This window comes from Camelus dromedarius, chromosome 15, assembly GCF_036321535.1.
Source record: "Camelus dromedarius isolate mCamDro1 chromosome 15, mCamDro1.pat, whole genome shotgun sequence".
Lineage (NCBI taxonomy): Eukaryota > Metazoa > Chordata > Mammalia > Artiodactyla > Camelidae > Camelus > Camelus dromedarius.
Window position 1 is genome coordinate 5,806,493 of NC_087450.1, and position 19,320 is coordinate 5,825,812.

Sequence of the window (19,320 nt, forward strand, 5' to 3'; positions counted from 1 at the left end):
AGAAAAGAAAGGATTCTGGAACAAGTACTTAATACTTACAATTTTAAATGACAAGTTACAAAGTGAGTATTGACAAACCGAATCTTCCTTTCTAAATGTCAGTTTTAAACATTTAAAAATATAATAGCAAAAAATTCTCACTTACAAAATTAACAAAAACATAAACAATAATCTGGAATAAATTCAAAAATAATGCCCATATTCTAAATGGAGAAACTTCAGGACTGTACTGAGGGTTAAAGAAAGAGGTATGAATGTAGAGACATAAACATATTGCATGGAGAAAAGCAGTTTTGTAAAGATGTAAGTTCTCCTAAGAATAATTCAAAACTTACTAAAAAATCCCATGAAAATTCCAATCTGATTTTTTATAACTTGAACAAAATATTTTGGAATTCTTCAGGAATAATAAAGTCATAATACTTGACAAGAAAATTTGGGATGGAAGAAAAGAATCAAAAAAAATCAGACTGCCAGTTATTAAATAAATTTTTACAACATGTAAGATATGGTGCTGGAGTAAGGAAAGGAGATTGACAGAAGGGAACCATGAGCTCAAAAAAGACTCTAGGGTATGTAAGTATTTTGTACAGGTGGGATTTCAAATCAAAGAGAAAATTATGAATTCGATAATTGTCCTGGGACAGAGAATCACCTGGAAAGAATAAATTCTACTCCTGTCATAATGACCACAAGATAAATTGCAGATAGCGATGTAAATATTAAAAAGTACTAGTAACAGCAAATACAACTCTTTGCTCTTATTAACTCAACTTCTCCTCACTATAACATGTACTATTATAATCTCCATCTTAGAGATTAAAAAAACCTACAGAAGAGATTTATTCCATTATAAGAGAGTATTTCTAAGAATAATGTGAAAGATAAAACCCATAAGGAAGACATTTACTATCCTAAGAATAGTTTGAGCCACAACAAAAATCAGAAAACTTCCTGAACAAAATGAAAGGAAAGAAATGACAAGAAAAAGCTCTGTGATACATGTTGATGAATTCACGAAGTTAATTTTCATAACATACAAAAAGCTGTCACAAAGCAACAAGAAGCTCCCTCACTTAAATGTGGGCAAAGGATAAAAAAGAATCATTCATTTTAAAAAAGTCAAATGGCTAATGAGTGAAAAATGCTCAAAACTTCACTGGTCATCAAATGCAAACAAAAACAATGAAAAAGCACTTTTGCTTATCATATTGGCAAATATTTTTAAGATATTCTAGCTAGTGTCCATCTGTGGGAGAACAAATCATGAGCGACTTTTTCAGAGGATGACATATCAATGGATTTGTAAGCTCTGAAAAACGTACATACACACTGACTCAACTCCACTTCTAGGAATCGTTTCCTTTAGGAAAAAAAAATCAGTCCAAAAAGATGTACCCATCAGGGCATTTACACAGCACTGTTTACAAAGGTGGGAAGAAAAACTGAAGTGAAATCATATCCAGCGATAGAGAATTGGTTACATAAGTAATTGTGCATTTTTTCATTCCCCAATGGAGAAGGAATTTCTAGTCACTTGAAAGGAGTCTGTGATGAATGTAAATGTCACATCCAGGGACTAAATTTCCAGGAGCCTTAACTAAAGGAATACACATACAAGATCACAGGAAGTTCTGTACAAGAAGGATGCAACTCAAACATTCTTTCTGACAGTGGAAAATGGAGAAAACTTAACTGTCCACCATCAAGACAATGATGCGGTAAATCAAGGCGAGCTGCGGGCGCTGAGGGAGCCGGCGTTTCGCCGTGGTCCAGGGCCTTGTCCACAGCACTCTCCCACCAAATGTGTCCGTGGACAAGAGACGACACCCACACATCAGGAGACCCCTCCAATCTATCTGAAAGGGCCGGGTGAGTCTGGAGTGGGAGGATGTCCATGATATACCCCTGAGTGAATAAAGCGAGCTGCAGAAAAACATATAGTATGGTCTCATTTTTAAATAAAGCATATATACACACACCTATACATTGATTTCTCATATGTGTATATATATGTATCTCATAGGCATAAAGGTCATGAAATATATATACCAAATTTTCAACAGCTTTTACTCTCAGGAAATAATGGGAAGGGAGTTAGGGGCCTTCCTGTACCACCACAGTTCTCTTTTCAGTATTTCAGTTAAGTATACTTGGAATTTAAAAGTTTATTTAAGTCCGAAGTAAAATGGACGATGCCTCCATAAGACAGAATGCTACACTAGTCTTTAAAAATCATGCCAGGGGAGATAGAATATTGTAGAAAAACATGTAATAAGCCGAATGGAAAATGGAGGTCTCTGAACAGTAAACAGGGACGGATTGCTCACTGGTTTTTATGACAGAGATGCTACACACTGATGAAAAGAACAGAAAATAAATGTTAAATTGTTAATTATTATCTCTGAGTAGCGGGACCAGGATAGAATCTTTTGCCCCCCTTTTCAGACATATTATATTATATGCACATTATTTTTCATCTGAAAAAAGCATTTTTAGACGTGTAGTACCACGCATTGGGGAATAATACATGAATACTTACAGAAACAAATAACTAGGAGACACCGCAGCAGCGCCACACAATGTAAAACGGGCAATCCTGATTGACACCGCTCAGTTACATAAGGATCCAGAAAGTGAGAGCACCTGCTGTAACAGGGCGTGGTCCCCTTCTATTTGTCAGTTGTGTCTTCAGGGCTGAGGCAGTTCTGAGCACGGCCAGTGTCAGTTCCGGTGTCTGGATGGATGCTACTGGAGGTGAGGGCACCTGCAAGCAGAAAGGAAGAACAGAAACCATCCTCTGCATTTTCTGTCTTGTTTCTTTGTTACTTTAAAAGAGAGGCATAAATAAGATAAACTGTGTATCTCCCCTACTGAAATTTCAGTAATGAAACCGTTTTTAAAGGCTTCAGAGCTTATATTCTGTCTATAACTGTCTTTACAACAAAGCATCATATTCATTAAATGTTAATTGACTCAGTTAATTAACTCCCTGTTGAAACATTCAAGTAAAGAACATGAAAGGCCTTACGTAAAAGAACCACACCTGCAGTGACTAGCTCAGCTGTCTTGACGGCAAAGCAGTCAGCCCCCACCATCCCGTGGCCCTGAGCTCCTGATGCTGGTAAGAGAGCACGCTGCCGCCTCAGATGGAGAGATACTGTGAAAGCATTTTTTGAACTCTACTGTACTGACAAAACATAACTGACAAATCCCAGGCTCCTTTGAAGCTGTCATTTTCGGTTTCTGGCCATCCCCAGTCAATGAGCAGAACCACCCCATTCCCGAGTCATGGGACTCACGTGGGAAGAAATTTTGTAGAAATTTCAAGGTACAGAATGTAACCAACTATATGTAGAACTCTGACAAAAGAAAAGATGAAATAATCTGATGTTGAAGACACTCAAAATATTCTCCTAAGCCTTAGTAGCTGGAAAGGCTGGGCTTCTCCTCAGCCACTTATTTATTTCACAGCCAGTGAGCATCTCCCACACACCCAGTTTCCCTATGTCTGCTGGGAGCCTCAGGCACACTGTTGCTGTCGATCTTATAAGTCACAGGGCAGACGCGTGTCTCTCATGCCTGCCACCCTCACACAGGCTCGCCTCCTAGCCTCACTGTCTGAACTTGGCCCCACTTTCTCACCTGTTTATTTGGTATCTGTTCTTCTGTAAGCTGCCTGAAATGCTTTTTGGAACAAGTCAGAAGAATGAGTGGGTAGAGAAATGGACAGTTGGACAGGTGAGAGGTGGGCAGACAGACAGAGAGACTCCAAGAAAAGGGGAACAAAGAAAATTTCCTATGCAGAACCCTCTTCTAGTCAGGGAAGAAAACCGCCACGGAGACGTGTGAAGAGGCAGGTGGCTTAGGGCTGTTTCCTGGATTCCATGAAAAGTCCCACCAAGGGAGAGGGTTGAACTATAAATAATAAAAGAAAAAAGCATGCATGCTTGAAAAATATATCTACAATATGTACTTTCTAAAGAATAGATTCAAATCAGCAGGGCCCAATTACACAATCCTTGGGTATTTACAGAAGTGAGAATCCCATCTCCAAACCACAAGGCATCCCTTCGGAGCACTGAGAGTCTACACGGGGCTGTTATAAAGCCTTCACCACAAAAGCTATGCTCTCCTGCACTTACGAGGAACGAGCAGCTGTGCTCGGGCTGCCCACGCGCATTATTTGCACCCTACAGCACCTCTACGGGGGAGGGACGCCTAGCGAGCCCCATCTCTGCAGGACAGAATACAGGCCCGAGAGAGACTAAGCCGACCTACCAGTTCTCCATCTCACAGGATTGGTCACTCCAGAGCAGGACTCGAACTCGGACCCACGTTTGTAATCACGGTACTACCGTGCTTTGTGTGCTTTTTGTGTGTATAATACATTTGTTTCTGGCATGAAAGTATATTTAATAAATGATCGGTTGTCCTGTCTATCTCATTTGCTCACAATCAATCTTTATAGTGTTGAATTGTACTCTTTTTCCGTGGAGAAAGGAAAGGAACGAGCGGGTGTTAGAATGAGGTGGGGCTCCATTCTTTATCTGGTACCTCATCTCATCCAAGTCCCCAACCAGGGAGAAGGAGCAAATGTTTTCTTCATCTTTTAAAGAGAGGGCTCCACTGATGGTGACTTAACTCCAAAACCAAGTCTGGGGAAAGGGCACATTCAGCAACCAGAGCTTTATCACATGTAGGAAGGCAAAAACAGCTCACGGGAGGGCTCAGGGGGTCACCCTGATTTAATTTCAATCGATAAAACAATAATGCACTCTAAAAATACTAGCATGCAATGGATTGGCTCTTTCTTGACATCTAGCAACTTTCCACAGCCCACATGTAAAATTATCGTGAACCAGTGAAAGGAAGTGTCTACAGACAAGAAAAATCAATGCCACAGGTAAACTGAAACCCAGGCTGGAGGAAAGGAAGAGAAAGGGCATAGTAAAGAAGTGGGGAAAGGCTGGGGAAAAAAAATCATCACACGGACTCTCAAGCATCATCCAACAAGCATATAATCATTCGAGAGAGAGAGTTACTGAGGTCCTATTCTGTGCAAGATTGTAGAGCGGGTGAAGCAAGAGCGCAGCGACCATGGTGGCAGCAAGTGGCGGGGCTCAAATACACTTCTGATCCCGGTACCTGGCACACTTGTCCTCAGTATAAAGGCAGAAAAAAAAAAAAAGTAAAATAACTCTGTAAACTCAAAGCATTGTTAAAAAAAAAAAAATGAACAAAACCTAAATACCTGGACAGACAAACCAAGCACATTGCTGGATCAGAAGACAGCGCTCTTGGAATGGCAGTGCTCCCCAGAACGATCCGTATATTCAACGTGGTCTCGATCACAATCCCTGCGGTCTCCTCTGCAGAAACTGACTAGCTGCTGCTACAATTCATATGGGAATTCGAGGGTCTCAGTAACCAAAACGTACTTGAAAAAGAAGAACAATGTGAGAGGACTTGTAATTCTCAATTTCAAACCTTACAACTGTATGTCTAGGTGAGATTAGAGGCCATTTTAAGTTATTAATGTGTTTATCCGTATTTTCTAAATTCTCTACAATGAATATAACTGTTACAATAAGAAAAATAAAAAGTAAGGTATCTTTTAAAACATGCACACCGATTCATTCATTGGGAAAAAATATTTTAACTATAAAGAGGTAACCAAATATCTAGTGAAAAAGGACTACTTAAAAACAAGTGTGTACATTTTTCATAGATTGAAAACTGAAAAGCACAAACACATCAAGTTTCTAGGGAGATCGATGCAACATATTAATAGTTATTTTCAAAAATCTAATTGAACAATGAAAACTCAAGAAAGGGAAAATCGCGATTGACAGCCAACTGCAAACACATGGAGAGCAAAGGCCTAGAAATCACAGTTCCTTTAACTCTGATACTAACTCAATAGAAGAGGAAATTCCTCCCTGTGGGGACAGTGGAATCCCATGCATAAGACAGGATACACAGTACAAACTGCACTAGAATCTGGGGTGATTTTCTTAGAAGAATTCTAAAGTTACAACATTGCTGAAAAACTATAAAAACACTGAAAGACAGATTAAAACACACAGTCATATATATTATATAGAAACATATGAAGTCTGCTCCCATGTTGCATAGAAATACAAACATATTTGTTCATTTATGGGCACTGAATATTTTATCCCAGGTAGAATATTTCAACTAAAACAAATAATCAATAATACACACCTCTTGTCAAATCTACTTGATAAGGTACTCTGCTATGTAACCATAATGTGTCTAAGATAGATCTAAAATTAGTGAAAAAGATCTTTGTATGGTTTCTTGAACTCTTCTCAAAATTCCAAGCTTAATTTTAAAATAGATCTGAGCAGTATTTCTATATTAACTTTTCCCTCGTGAAATGAACAGCACAGTCTGTTGTCAAAATTCTGTCCTTACAATGATTCATGAGCACCGTATCCTAACAAAACTGCTGGACAGCAAGGCACTATCCAGACACTGTGACCAAACAAATGAAACACAAGGAAGACAGTGACCCTACTCTGGAGGTCTTACCGTCTGTGTCAACTCTGGGGTTTTTATTTGATTGGTTTGATTGGGTAGCAAAATAAAATCAATCAAGTACTTTCTTCTTTAAGCATTCTGTAAGTCATGACTCTGTTGTTAGTGTCATGAGAAGGAAAGACTAAAGCAAGACTTCATTAGGTCAATTAGCAACAGCCATCACTGGGGAGTGAGTAATAAAGGAGTTAACTGATAGCAATGCTTCTGCCTACATGAGACCTAAAATAAACCTACACTGATCTCTTAAAGGAAAATGAGGAGATGAGGCCCCAATGAGAAAAACAAAAACTAACAAGAAATCAAAAAAGTAAAGACATTTTCATTAACGATTCCAGGAAGGAGTGGAGCATGGTGGTGAAGAGCACAGATGCTGGGGACAAACATGAGGGTCTGAACTCCCACAGCACTGGGTAGCTTTGACACTGATAAGTCAGTGAAATTTTCTGCATCCCAGTCTCCTATCCATAGACTGGGGACAACAACAGCACCCGTCTCCTAGAACGGTCCTAATAAATAAGTTATTTTATATATAAAAGTTTAAATAAAATACCTCAGATATTAAATATTACCCCAAAAGGACAAGGAAAAAGAAAACAGAGATAAATTGGAGTTCATCAAATTTCAAAACTTTGCTTCAAAGACACCATCCAGAAAGTGAAAAAACAACACACAGCAGAAATTTTTTCAAATCATTTATCTGATAAGGAATTTGTATCTACCAAAAAAAACAAAAACAAAACCAAAAAGAACCTCCTACAACTCAACAATAAAAAGGCAACTCAATTAAAAAATGAATAGACGATCTGAAAAACATTTATCAAGGAAAATATACAAATGACCAATAAGCACAACGAAACGATGTTCAATATCATTAGCTGTAAGGGAAATCATGTCAAAACCACTAGGAGAAACTGCTTCACACTCACTACAATAGGTTATAATCAAAAAAAGAGTAAGAAGCACTAATGAGGACACAGAAGATGCAGAGGTCGCAGCCGTTGCTGGTGAGGATGTAACACAGCCTGGCCACTTTGGAAAAACGCCTGGCAGGTCCTTAGAGAGTTGAACGTTTGGTTTCTGAATAACCAGGCAATTTTGCTTCCTGGGCACACACGTAAGAGAACTGAAAACAAATGTTCACATAAAAACTCCTACAGGAATATTCACGGTGCCATTACTCATCACAGCCAAAAAGCAGAAACAACACAAATGCCTATCACGTGATGAATGGGTAAACAGAGGGGCCCAGCCATACAGAGGAATATTATTCAGCAATAGCAAAGCATAGTGTACTGACCCAGGCCACAACGTGGACAAATATTGAAAACGTTACTCAGTGTGAAAGAAGTCAGTCACAATAGATGCTTCCACTTACATGAAGTAACTCGATTTACATGAAATTTCCAGCAGAGGCAAACCCACAGAGAGAGAAAAGTGGCTCCCTGGGGCTGTGGGAGGATGGGGAAGATGGGGATGTCTGCTTATGCGTAAGGAGCTTCCTGTTGGGGGGATGAAAATGTTCTAAGATTGAATGGGATGCACAATTCTGGGCATAGAGTAAAAACCACTGTACATTTTAATGGGTGAATTGTTATTAAAACTGTTAAGAACGAGAGCACCTCGGGCCAGTACCTTCCCATAGTAAATGCAAATTGCTAAATTTTATTACAGGAAGAAGAAACTGCCCTCAGCATGAAAGCAGGAGATCAGCAAATGTGAGTTAACCGAAATTGGACAAGAGCATTTCACTTGAAACAGTTGCTGAGTGTACACAAAATATTAAGACATGACAAGGAAAATCAGTTTGACATCACGAAGAAGCATTCTGCTTCAAATGCAGATCAAGGATTCGGCAAGCCCAGCTGCTAGAAATGACCAGAGAAGAAACCTGGCTCTTTAAACAAGCACCAGAGCCAACAAGGAAATAGTGGTGAGGAAAGCAGGCGGCCGAAAATCTGGAAAAGTTTGTTACAAATAATTTCTCCAATGAAAATTCAAAAATAAAATGAAAGTGATGTAATATTGTGTTGACCTCACGTGAATGGGCTTCCTCCGGTTCTCGACAGTTTTGTAACCCCGAATGAGAGACTCAGGAGAATCAGAATGGCTCCTGGGAGTCCCCAAATGACGGCCCACCAGCACGCTGACCACCATCACATCTGCCAGGGTGGAATTGCAGAGAAGAGACCAACTCCTGAAAGGCACAGGAAATATTGACAAGGGAAAAAAAGGCTGATGTCAGTCTTGGGACAGAGGCCCTGAGAGCAGAGGCCAGAAGGCTGCAGGTGAACTGGAGTGGCCCTGGGGCAGGAAGGGACCACGGGGGAGCAGATCTCAATTCTCTTCTCTCTCTCCCTCGGGTAGGAGAGATAAAGTCTGCATCCTTCTCACCTGGAACTGTGGGTTCTGGCTGGCAGAAGTCTTACCGACATGGAATGAATGACTCAAGACTGTGGAAAAAGGAAAGAAAGCGAGAGGGAGTAGGGAGCCAACTCCAAGAGCCTCTCAAATGCTCCCATATTTATTGTGTATAATCAAAGAAAATAGTCTTTAACAGTTGTGTGATAGTAAACAGGAACTTGGGGAAAGACAGGATGAGACAGAGATTGTAGAATCCACAATGAGTAAAAAGGCTTAGTTTACTTTAGGGGAGTCATGGGGAGAGGGGAACAAGATAAATTCTTTAGATATTCATTACAAAGCAGACCACCAGTCCAGCCAGGTCCGTGTTTTGGGGATAATAGACTATCTAACAGCACGCACGCCCAGCATTTATAGCTGAGGGCCTGGGTCATTGCTGTGCAATGAACAGAGTGCTATCTAAAACCTCAAATATGCAAGCAAGGCATTGTCTCTGCTTTTTATGGCAAGGAGACAGGAGTGAGGATGCACAGGTGCTTGCTTGAAAGCAGTTACTAAGCACACTTTTTCTTCTTAAGGTTCACATGCGTCTGGAGTCTGTTAAATTTGTTAACCCAATCATGGGCTATCACATGGAACCATTATGGAGGACACCCTAGGATGACAAATCCTGGCTCTGGGTCTTTTCCTGCCAGCTTCGGCCATTCCAGCAGGGTCTAGACACATCCCTGAATAACGATCCCACAGAACCACCCAGACTCTTAACTCCTGGTGCTTGGAACTTAATTTTAGCTCTACACAACTTAACATAGAAAAGTTTCAGAAATAATAGATATTATATTCTTTTTATATCTCATCATAGAACTGATTTTTCTGATTGCTCTAAGCTGCTTCTACTTGGTAAATCACCTAATTCTGCAGGTGAATTCAGTACTATCCATTGCGCATAACTAGACAGTCTGGGCCCTCTGACTTCTATTGGTCAAATAAATACCGATACACCTAATTGATTTCATTGTTCATCAATTTCAGCCTGGAGGTGAGGGAGTGTCACTCTGTTCCTCAGCCCACCCTCTACTCTATTCTCTTCAGCAACTCAGGCCTCCTGAATACAAAACGTAGCATCTGTTTCCCTTCACCTACACTTTCCACAAACGCAACAGGAAACATCAGCCTAGAGAATGAATTCAACACAAATGTTAAAACAAAAATCTACAAACCTGAAGCAACTCCATCTCCGAATCATGATACACAATGACATGAAATTAAGGGTGTCAGGTACAAAGCACGCGTGAGCCTGACCACCTCATTTCTATTCTTCAAAGGAAGGAAGTTTTTCATGTTTTTTATTATCATTTTTTGTCATTGTTTCTGATTAAGCCAAAAAATAGTTTATGAAATAATTAAGCACTGCAATAACAGATTTTCGCTGTATCAATTACAGAAGGCATTCAGAGGGGATAGGAAAACCGACCTATGTAAAAAATGCAAAATTTCTTCCCCTGTTAAGAACACGTATACAAAATGCAACAGAGAATTCAAATTCATGTGGTGAGAAGCAAAAGCCACAGAATCAAAGTCATTACTATGAGTCAATTCAAAATTCACTGGACAAACATGCTCAATGCATTCAAAGAATTTTAAAGGCACACTGCAAACCATTCACTTAATGATCTACAGGCTAGAGGAAGAATTTCCCTCTTTAACAGACAACAGAAATCAATAGGTTGCCCCACCAAACGAGGACCAAACAGCAATCAGTTTTTTAACAGTTCTGATAAATCAGCATGTTCTAAACATCAAAATCCAGAAATTTTAAACATTCATTCACACCACAATGAAACAAGCACTTAAAAAAAAAACAATAACCCGAAGAAACTAAGCACAATTTTCATGTACCTGGATCAATGGGAACTTCTTGTAACGCTGGAAGAAAGAACAGGCTATAGCCTTTTACTTAAAAAATAAAACTACATTTAAAGATAACTGCTAAAACACATTTCATCATTCATGTTGCCTTGAAAAATCTGAGGCACTCGTATCTGATCAGAAAAGCAATTCTGAGTAATAGTATGTTACAATTCAGTGCCAGTTTGCTTTAGTAGAAAAAAGAAAAGCTACTGTTTCTCATCCTGCACAAAGTGTAAAGAACCTTCCTGCCTCTATCTCCTCCTATTTTCTAAGCTCATTCTCCCCAACCCTTCTGAAACAAGTATGAGATCCTTTTATTCCCACCAATATGCCAAATGACAAAAGAGTATCAATTTATTTGTATAAATATATGCCTACACCTTGAACTGGAAGAGAGAGGTATCAGAAGGCTATATGGAACTTATTTCTACCTTCCTGAAATCACACACACACACACACACACACACACGTTCACAGAGACACAGACATGTACACACTGAATTACTGGGCAATTCACAAGCTGAGGACTTCCAATTTATAGAAGATAACTTTGTAGTTAGTTTAAAATACAAAACTGTTAGCTTTTGAAAGCCTTCATCATCTGCTAAATCATCCAAATATCAACGAGACCCAATTAGCCTTCTCTGTAGAATATAATTTCCCATGATGGAAAAACAGACCCTAAGTAGTGGATCCAAGACTCGTGTTTATCACTACCTATGATCGTTTTTAAACACGTAAACAGATTCAGAAAGTATGACCCAACAACATTTATTCGTATTGAAATAGCATATGTATTCAATTGTCTATACAGAAAATAGGTCCCATGATGGTGTTTAAGAGCTATTTTGTGTATTGAAATATTTATTTTTAAGTTCAGACAAGGAGGGTCTGTATTACTCAGTTGTAGAACACCTGCTTAGCATGCACAATGTGCTGGCTTCAGTCCCCAGTACCTTCATAAAAATAAATAAAAATAAGTGCTTATTTAAAAATAAGAATAAATTTATAAAAAGAGTAAATGCAGACTAAAAACCACTGCAATCTAGGAGCCATAATTTTAATAAAAACAAGAGTTTCTATCAAATATTCACTGTATGACAATCAAAGAGACAACCACAAATCGCCCCTGACAACCATCACGTGTGATTCTCAGCAACCCTACTAAGTAGACACTGAAGAGAAACCCAGCATTGCGGATGAAGAAACGGAGCTCGGAGGAGCCGGGGACGCTGACCGTCCTGCTCCCCGTGACACCACGTCAGCCCAGGATGAGCGCTGACAGAGCTGCACTGAGGGGACACCCAGTTGCACGGAACCTTGGTGCACTGGGGAGTCCCAGAAAACACTCAAAACTGTTCAGTGAAGAACCAGCTCAAATATATTACATTGTGCCACATCCTTTAAACAGGGAACATGACTGAGACCTTTTTGATGCCTCCGTGTCCTTTCTGCCATTATCAATTATTTGCCCTCTCAGCATGCCCAGTCATGAATTGGACCCCATATGAAGTGCACTCAGATGGCAGAGCTTTTAAAGCTGTTTTATGAAGTTTGTAAGACTGTGTGCCTCACACAGGCTGTCGTCCATAACTTCTCACCGGTGTGGATGTACCACATGAAATCACACCTTTCTGCTTTTTAAAGTCCCTCCATGTAATCCAGACTTTTCAACAACAAAGAAGCAGCTCAACCAGAAACAGTGGATAGCTTTTCACCAAATGGACTCGAACAGCCCATCGGACTACCTGGAAGCCCTTTTTTTCTATTAAACCCACTTCCAAGGACTTCATTATTTTCTGATTGGTGGACTTGGCCTCTGACTGGCCTACTCTGAGAGCTCCCAGCCTCACATCCGGGGGTGGGAGAGGACCCTGCTGTTTGGAGAAATCAGTGCAGAAGGCGGAAATCTTCCACCCAGGTCCGCACGGGTAGAAGTGCCACGACGTGCTCGGAAAATATACCGTCAACAACCCTGGGCTCCCATGGACTGATGTCACATTAACCAAACTCATGAGAGACTGATGCAAGAAAACCAGAAATTGAATTTATTAATGTAACAGGAGATGTGAAACTACGAACCAGACTGAAATATGAGTCTGGTTCAACTATGAGTACAGATTCTCCTCAACGGCCCAATCACGGGCAGGCAGTCACATGGCAACCATGGACAGAAGCAGAGCAGGAAGGGTTTCTAGATTAACTCAATGGACTAAATTTCTGTTATACGAACAGATCTGCTGCCCAGAAGACATTTAACGCCAATCACGGTGCACTGTCCGTGGACAGTGGCTGAGGCACGACTGTGAGCACCTGTGTAACTCTCCTTTCCCTGTCCTTTCTGGGCTAAGTGATGCACAGAGGTACAGAGATCCAGGGATGCAGATACCTCTAAACACCCAAAGCCCATCCCTGGGAGCCTGGAAACCAGACAGCCAGGGTTTAAATACCAGCTCTGCCTCTTACTAGCTCTGTGACCTTGGCCAACTTACTTACTCTCTCCGTGCCTCAATTTCCACATTGTAAACCTGGGATAACAATCAAATCTCCCTTACTCACTTGTTGTGAAGATTGAAGGATTCATTTCTGTAAAACGCTCAGAAGAGAATGTAGCACATTTTTGGTGCTCAACAAATGTGAATTTAATAAGAAAGTGATTTACAAGTCTCCCTACTAATCATCTTCTGTGTTTCATGGCTAGTCTGAGTCCCAAATGAAATCCTTATTTCCCCTCTTATAAACTCTTGGAGAGCACCCTTCTCTTGCATCTCACCACCTGTTTAAACTGAGAGAAGGGATGCCTCCTCCACACTCCTCTGGTCCATGGAGAGTGCTTCCCCCTTCACACCCCTGACCCCTGGCCAACGGCTAGCACTCTTCACAATAACAGATTGAGGTGTGAGTCCGGAGAGACAAGCAGGGCATATGAAACCTTTCCTTTCCCTCCAGTGTTGGCCACCCTTGGGAAGCACCCGGGATGCTCAGCTCCATGGCAGGGCAGCCCTGTGCAGGATGGGGCAGATCATCTTAAGGGAAGGCTCTCTGTGGCCCAGAGTTACCTGGGACTGCGTGAGTCTCTAATTCTGGGACACAGTATCATGACACGCATTTTCCCACAGCCCTGAATTTCATGGAGAACGTGGCTTCATCAGTAATAAAGGAGACATTTATCACCTGTCTGTTCTTCTGTGTCATCTCTCAGTTGGCTGCTGGAGAAAACATGTGTATAAGTATTGGGTCCACTTAAGCCCCAATATATATGAAGTACCAAAAAATTCTGTGGCTTAACATTGGTTCAGGGCGACTGTGTAACGGTCCTGACTTTGCTGATGCTAAATTATGGGTATAGGAACTATGGAACCTCCTCAAATATCTTTCATCATAAAACCAGCTTTTCTTATTTTCCTGTTTCTTAGTAATTGCCAAAGACTCTAAAATGATGGCTTCATACAAAACAGGAGCTAAACTTTATGAGCCCTTTGACATTCCCACTGTGCTAAACAATTTACATAATTTCTAATTCTCACAATTCTGCAAAGCATATACGAGCATCCCCATCTCACAGACGAGGGAGAAACTCAGAACAAACTGACTCAGGCTCACGTGGCTCAGTGGCAGCGCGTGCACGCAAACCCAAGTCAAATCACTACACCCCTTCTTCTATGTACAAACTCACCTCCCACCAAATGACACACAGCGGCTGGGTCAATACTCAGGGAACTCAGTACACTTTTCAGCTTTAAGGTGCTCAAGAGGCCGCTTCTAGCTGCTTTATAAAATCCCGGCTCACTGGTTGCTAACACTGGAATAAAAGACCGATTTTGCCATTCTTTGCACAGCAAGTCTGAAATGTTCACAGCGAGATGACAGAATAAAACAAAGACATAAGCAGAATAATTTTTCCAGGTAGACAGACATAATGGACATTGTGCTATTCTGAAGCACTAAGCAAAGGAATCAAAGCAAAAAAATATTTGTTAAGCCTTCTTTTACAAACAGGAAAATTAAGACTGTATGAAGGTGCAACAGCGCCTCCTATGGCTAAAAAGACCTTCCAGGTTGCCGGGAAAGATGCAACACAAAAATTGCCTGTTGAATCAGAAACAAGAATCAGATAACTAAAAGCTTATGTAGCACATACTGCAGTTTGCTTCGGGGAAGGGAGGGGTATTCAGTATTTAATCTGACATTGCTAATACTCTTGAATATAAACAAAAGACACAGGCTCATGGAAACTCATCTTAGAAGAGGAAAGAATCCAGTCCAGCCACTTCATTTTACAGGAGGGGAGACTGAGATCTGGGATCTGTCCTTCCGGCAATCAGCAGCAAAGCTCTCTCTCCTAGGCCTCATGTCATGCACTGTAGCAAAAACCAACAGATCTGTACTAGACCTCTATTCATAAAAGTCACGTCTGTATTTTTCCAACAGTAGGTAATCTAAGTATCTTGCAAAATACTTCTCAAAGAGCCAGGAAATCATACAAGTGTATTGAAATACAAAAACATTTATTTGCACATTAAAACAGCATGAGCTTTATTCTATTAAAAAAAGTGACATGTCAAATCAATGTTTTGATATTTTAAAACCTATTAAGCATGCAGAAAAGTAAATCAAAATTTCTTTAATCACAAAAGAAAGAAGCTTATTCCCTTAAAGTGATCAATGTGGATTTTTCTAAACTTAATAGTTCTGGTCAGATTTCTACGAATTTAAATGTCTGAGTGGATGGTTACACGGCAACATGAATTCTGAGTTGTAACAACACACATTCTGTGTAAATAATCTTCAAGGCCGTCTGCTTAAGGTGATTTAACAAGTCCCTGTCTCACTAGAATGATACAGATTTCATTAAACCTTCATACTGCACACACACACAAAACCCTGAATCCTTGTTACTTTAAGCCATATTCATATATTCATATATATGCATATTGAATATGCATCAGAAACAAGCCACCCTCTTTAGTATTCAGAGTTGATCCTTCTAAACTATCTGTCCTTGTGACAGCATATTTTTACTAAGCAGCTCTTGGGTGCTTCGTATACAAGGCGTCTACATCTCACAGTCAAACAAGGTAAACGGCATCACTCAAATTTCACAAATGAGGAAATGTACTTAAGCCATGAAAACAACTTACATATTCATCATCAGGAAAGAAAAGAGTAAAGATTTTACTTACAATATTCACTGACAAAACTTTCCTCCATACTAAGACTACATAGAACAAATTCAGTCTTTGTAAATTTTTCTGTCAATAAGCACCACTAGAGAAAAACAAGCAACATCATTAGCAATGGTTGGACTTTCAAAGCCCACTCCTATTTTGCACTATAATCATTTGTAATGTTTTGTTTTTAGTGTTTACAGAGCACTAAAATAAAAAAATATAAACTTTTTAAGTCATTGCCTGAGAATGCAACATTTGTGAAAATGTACAATTTCAATTTATGCCACTCTGTCTCACATTCTCACTGGTGTGTCTCCTTTGAAGGCTTCATCAAACTGAGACCGCTAAAATCGTTCATTTATGGACTCACAGGAGTTCGGGAAACCACTCAACAAGGGGCTGATCAGAGGAGCCATTGAGAAAGCATCCTGTGCAGCCTGGGTTCCAGCCCTGAGTCTGCCAGGGCCAGCTGTGTGAGATTTTGGACAAGCTGCCCCATCTCTCAATCCCTCAGCTGCAAAAAAGGAGACACTGATACCTACCCTTAAACACCTGCTATGAGGTAAAACATGAGGAAAACATTTTAGCCTTAGGGAGGTGTCCACTCAGAGCAAGCTTGGTCATTATGATGATGAGGATTACTTTTAATAAGTTAAGGCAGACAAAAAATTAGAAATCACCATAAAGCAGAAACATTTTATGTCAATGAGCATTTCCTTTTGAATGGATTGCAGAATGTTTTATAGAATTTTTTCATAAACCAAATTTTGTCCACTAATTATAGATTTACAGGTTCATGGACATGTCTCCAGAAAAAGAATTAGAGGCCTCTAACCTCTGAATACTAAGAAAGAAAAGTTTAAAAAAAATCACGGGGGAGATTATACCTCACTTGAGAGAGTATGTGCTCAGCATGCATGAGACCCTCAGTTCAGACACCAGGAACTCCATTTAAAGACTTTTTTTTCAAGAAATGGAGAATTAAATAAAAAAGATGGAGGAATACAGAAGTTTTTTAGAGACTCAACTCAGATTAAAGATGGGGGAAAAATATCCATTTCTCATAGGAAATCTTGAGAACTATGTAAACCGGATCTGAGTTGTCTAATCTTTTAACATTATTCATGAATTCCTATTACCAAGTCTTAAAACTGCCTGATAACCCACAGTGGTGATACTGATCATAACAGCTGCCAACACGGATCGAGCTCCGGCTAGGACTGCTCTGTTCGGCCACCTCGGCCCCTGAGGCCTCACCAGGCTGAGAGCACTAAATTTTGTCATTCATGAGCATCTCGTGTAAGTCCTCCCTTTGTGCTCCTCACTCTCCCCTCACCAGCCCCTCTGAGGGAAGCACTGTTATCATCTTCCCCACCCGCAGATAAGGCCACTGAGGCACAGAGACTAAACCTGCTCCAGGTCACATCGGCATTAAAGGACGTCTATATTTCTGCTGTTTTACTATTGACAAAGGAATCTGAGATATCAATTCAAGGGAGACTGTTAAATAATCAAGTCTGTCAGGTCTTCACCTCAAAGAGCAGATAGTATAGATTCCTGATGTAGGATGAGGCTGCCGCCACAAACTGACTCAGCTTGAAATTAATATCCAAGATGAAGCAGCGGATACACGTAAATATTCACGATTGTCAACTCCGCTCACGGGTCTGGGCCCTTCACTGCCTGAACTGGGGTGAATAGTCCACCCGTGTCAGGGAGGGAAGCGCGGCTTTTCCAGGTCTCCCCAAGGCTTCACGGGCTATTTCCCCCCACAGACTCTCCTCAACAATTAAAAAGCTCTCAAGATTTTTACACCATGCAAAACTGAAAGACATTTCTGCAGATGGAGCACTTTCTCAGGCTTAAAAATTTTTTGCTTACACTCAGCAAGGGGGAAAATAACACATGACTCTGCAAAGTCTCTGAGCCTCACCACTCACAGGAGTAGAATGGCCTCAGCACAAGATGACTCTTCACGGATGAGAACAAAATAAATCCGCCCCCAACCACAGGCACTCCCAGAGACAGCGCTCAGCAGTCTTCTGCACACTCACGGTTGTGCAGCCCTCACCACCATCTGTTTCCAGAACACTTCATCACCCCAGAAGAACACCCCTGTCACTAGCAGTCAATCCCCAACCCCCCTCCACCCAGCCCCTTGCAACCATCACCTGCTCCCTGCCTCTGCATGTGCCTATTCTGAGCATTTCAGATCACTGAAGTCAACAATATGTGGCCGTTTGTGTCTGCTTCCTTTCACTTAACGTGCTGTTATGAAGGCTCGTCCATGTTGAAGTGGTATCAGCATCTCTCTTTTTTTTTTTTTTGAAAGTGTTAAAGTTTATTAGAAGTTGGTAAGTACTATGAAAAAGAGTAGAGAGGAGCATAAGTGATTGGGTTTCAAAGGGAAAAGGGCGGGTTGAGCAGTCAGGGTGGACTTCCCAGAGCAGGTGGCCTTTTTCATATTCCCCTTTATTTATTTTTTCTTTTTTATTCACTCTTACATCTGAATAATGTTCCACTACATGGAGATACTACATTCTGTTCATCCATTCAGCAGCTATGAACGGACGAGGTCCAGAAGAATGAGTGTAAGAGGTGACTAGGCAGGGATGGCATTTAAGCAAAGGGCAAGATGTGCTTTGAAAAAAAAAAAGCCAACAAACAGAGGCACAAGGAAATTCAGCGTGTTTCTGAGAAAGTGCATGCTTGCTTCAGCATGACTGCCGTGCAGGGCTGGGGGGGTGGGGAGTGACAGGAGTCACAATGAGGGAGTCACCTGAGAATATTCCCCATGCAAGCAGCTCAGCCATTTCTCCTCCTTCATCCTGTATTTTAGAGCCATTTTTGATAGGTTTTCTATTTCAAGTAACAGTACTTTGTTACACATCTGATCATCTGCATCAGATCACCTTACCTCCAAGGCACAGAAAGTCATTCACTGACTGGAGCAGCTCCAAGACATAACGGTGATGGACCAGGGAGTCCTGCAGCATCCCGGCCTGCAGGCACAAACCCCCACATGTTCCATGGTGATGTCCGGAAAGTAAAATGCATGGAAATATCTCACTGCTTGTGCACGATATCTGCCCCCAAATTGCCCCAAAATCATGCTGGCAAAGCACTACTGAGCCCTCTCACTACAAAAAAAAAAAAAAAAAAAAAAAAAAAAGCTAGAGAGAGAGAGAACAGAAAAGAAAAGTATAAAGCTAAGTAGGCAAATTTAGGGTCTTCCATTGAAAACCAGCAAGCATCACTGCCAGTATCTCAGCTGGAATGGTCCTGTCTTCAAAAACCACTGCGCAGTTAC

At 40.8% G+C, this 19,320-nt stretch overlaps 1 protein-coding gene across 4 annotated transcripts in view; it reads right to left on the minus strand.

The window, feature by feature from the left end:
• LOC135323033 (uncharacterized) overlaps window positions 1-19,320 on the minus strand; it is a 142,467-nt gene that overhangs the window by 85,264 nt on the left and 37,883 nt on the right. For 3 of the 4 annotated variants that reach the window (XM_064494278.1, XM_064494277.1, XM_064494285.1), the window contains 2 exons: window positions 5,255-5,395; window positions 2,543-2,767 (listed from right to left, as the gene is read on the minus strand). The gene's annotated coding sequence lies outside the window, so the exon portion shown is untranslated. The remainder of the gene's footprint in view (window positions 1-2,542; window positions 2,768-5,254; window positions 5,396-19,320) is intronic. The other variant, XM_064494279.1, reaches the window with a different exon arrangement.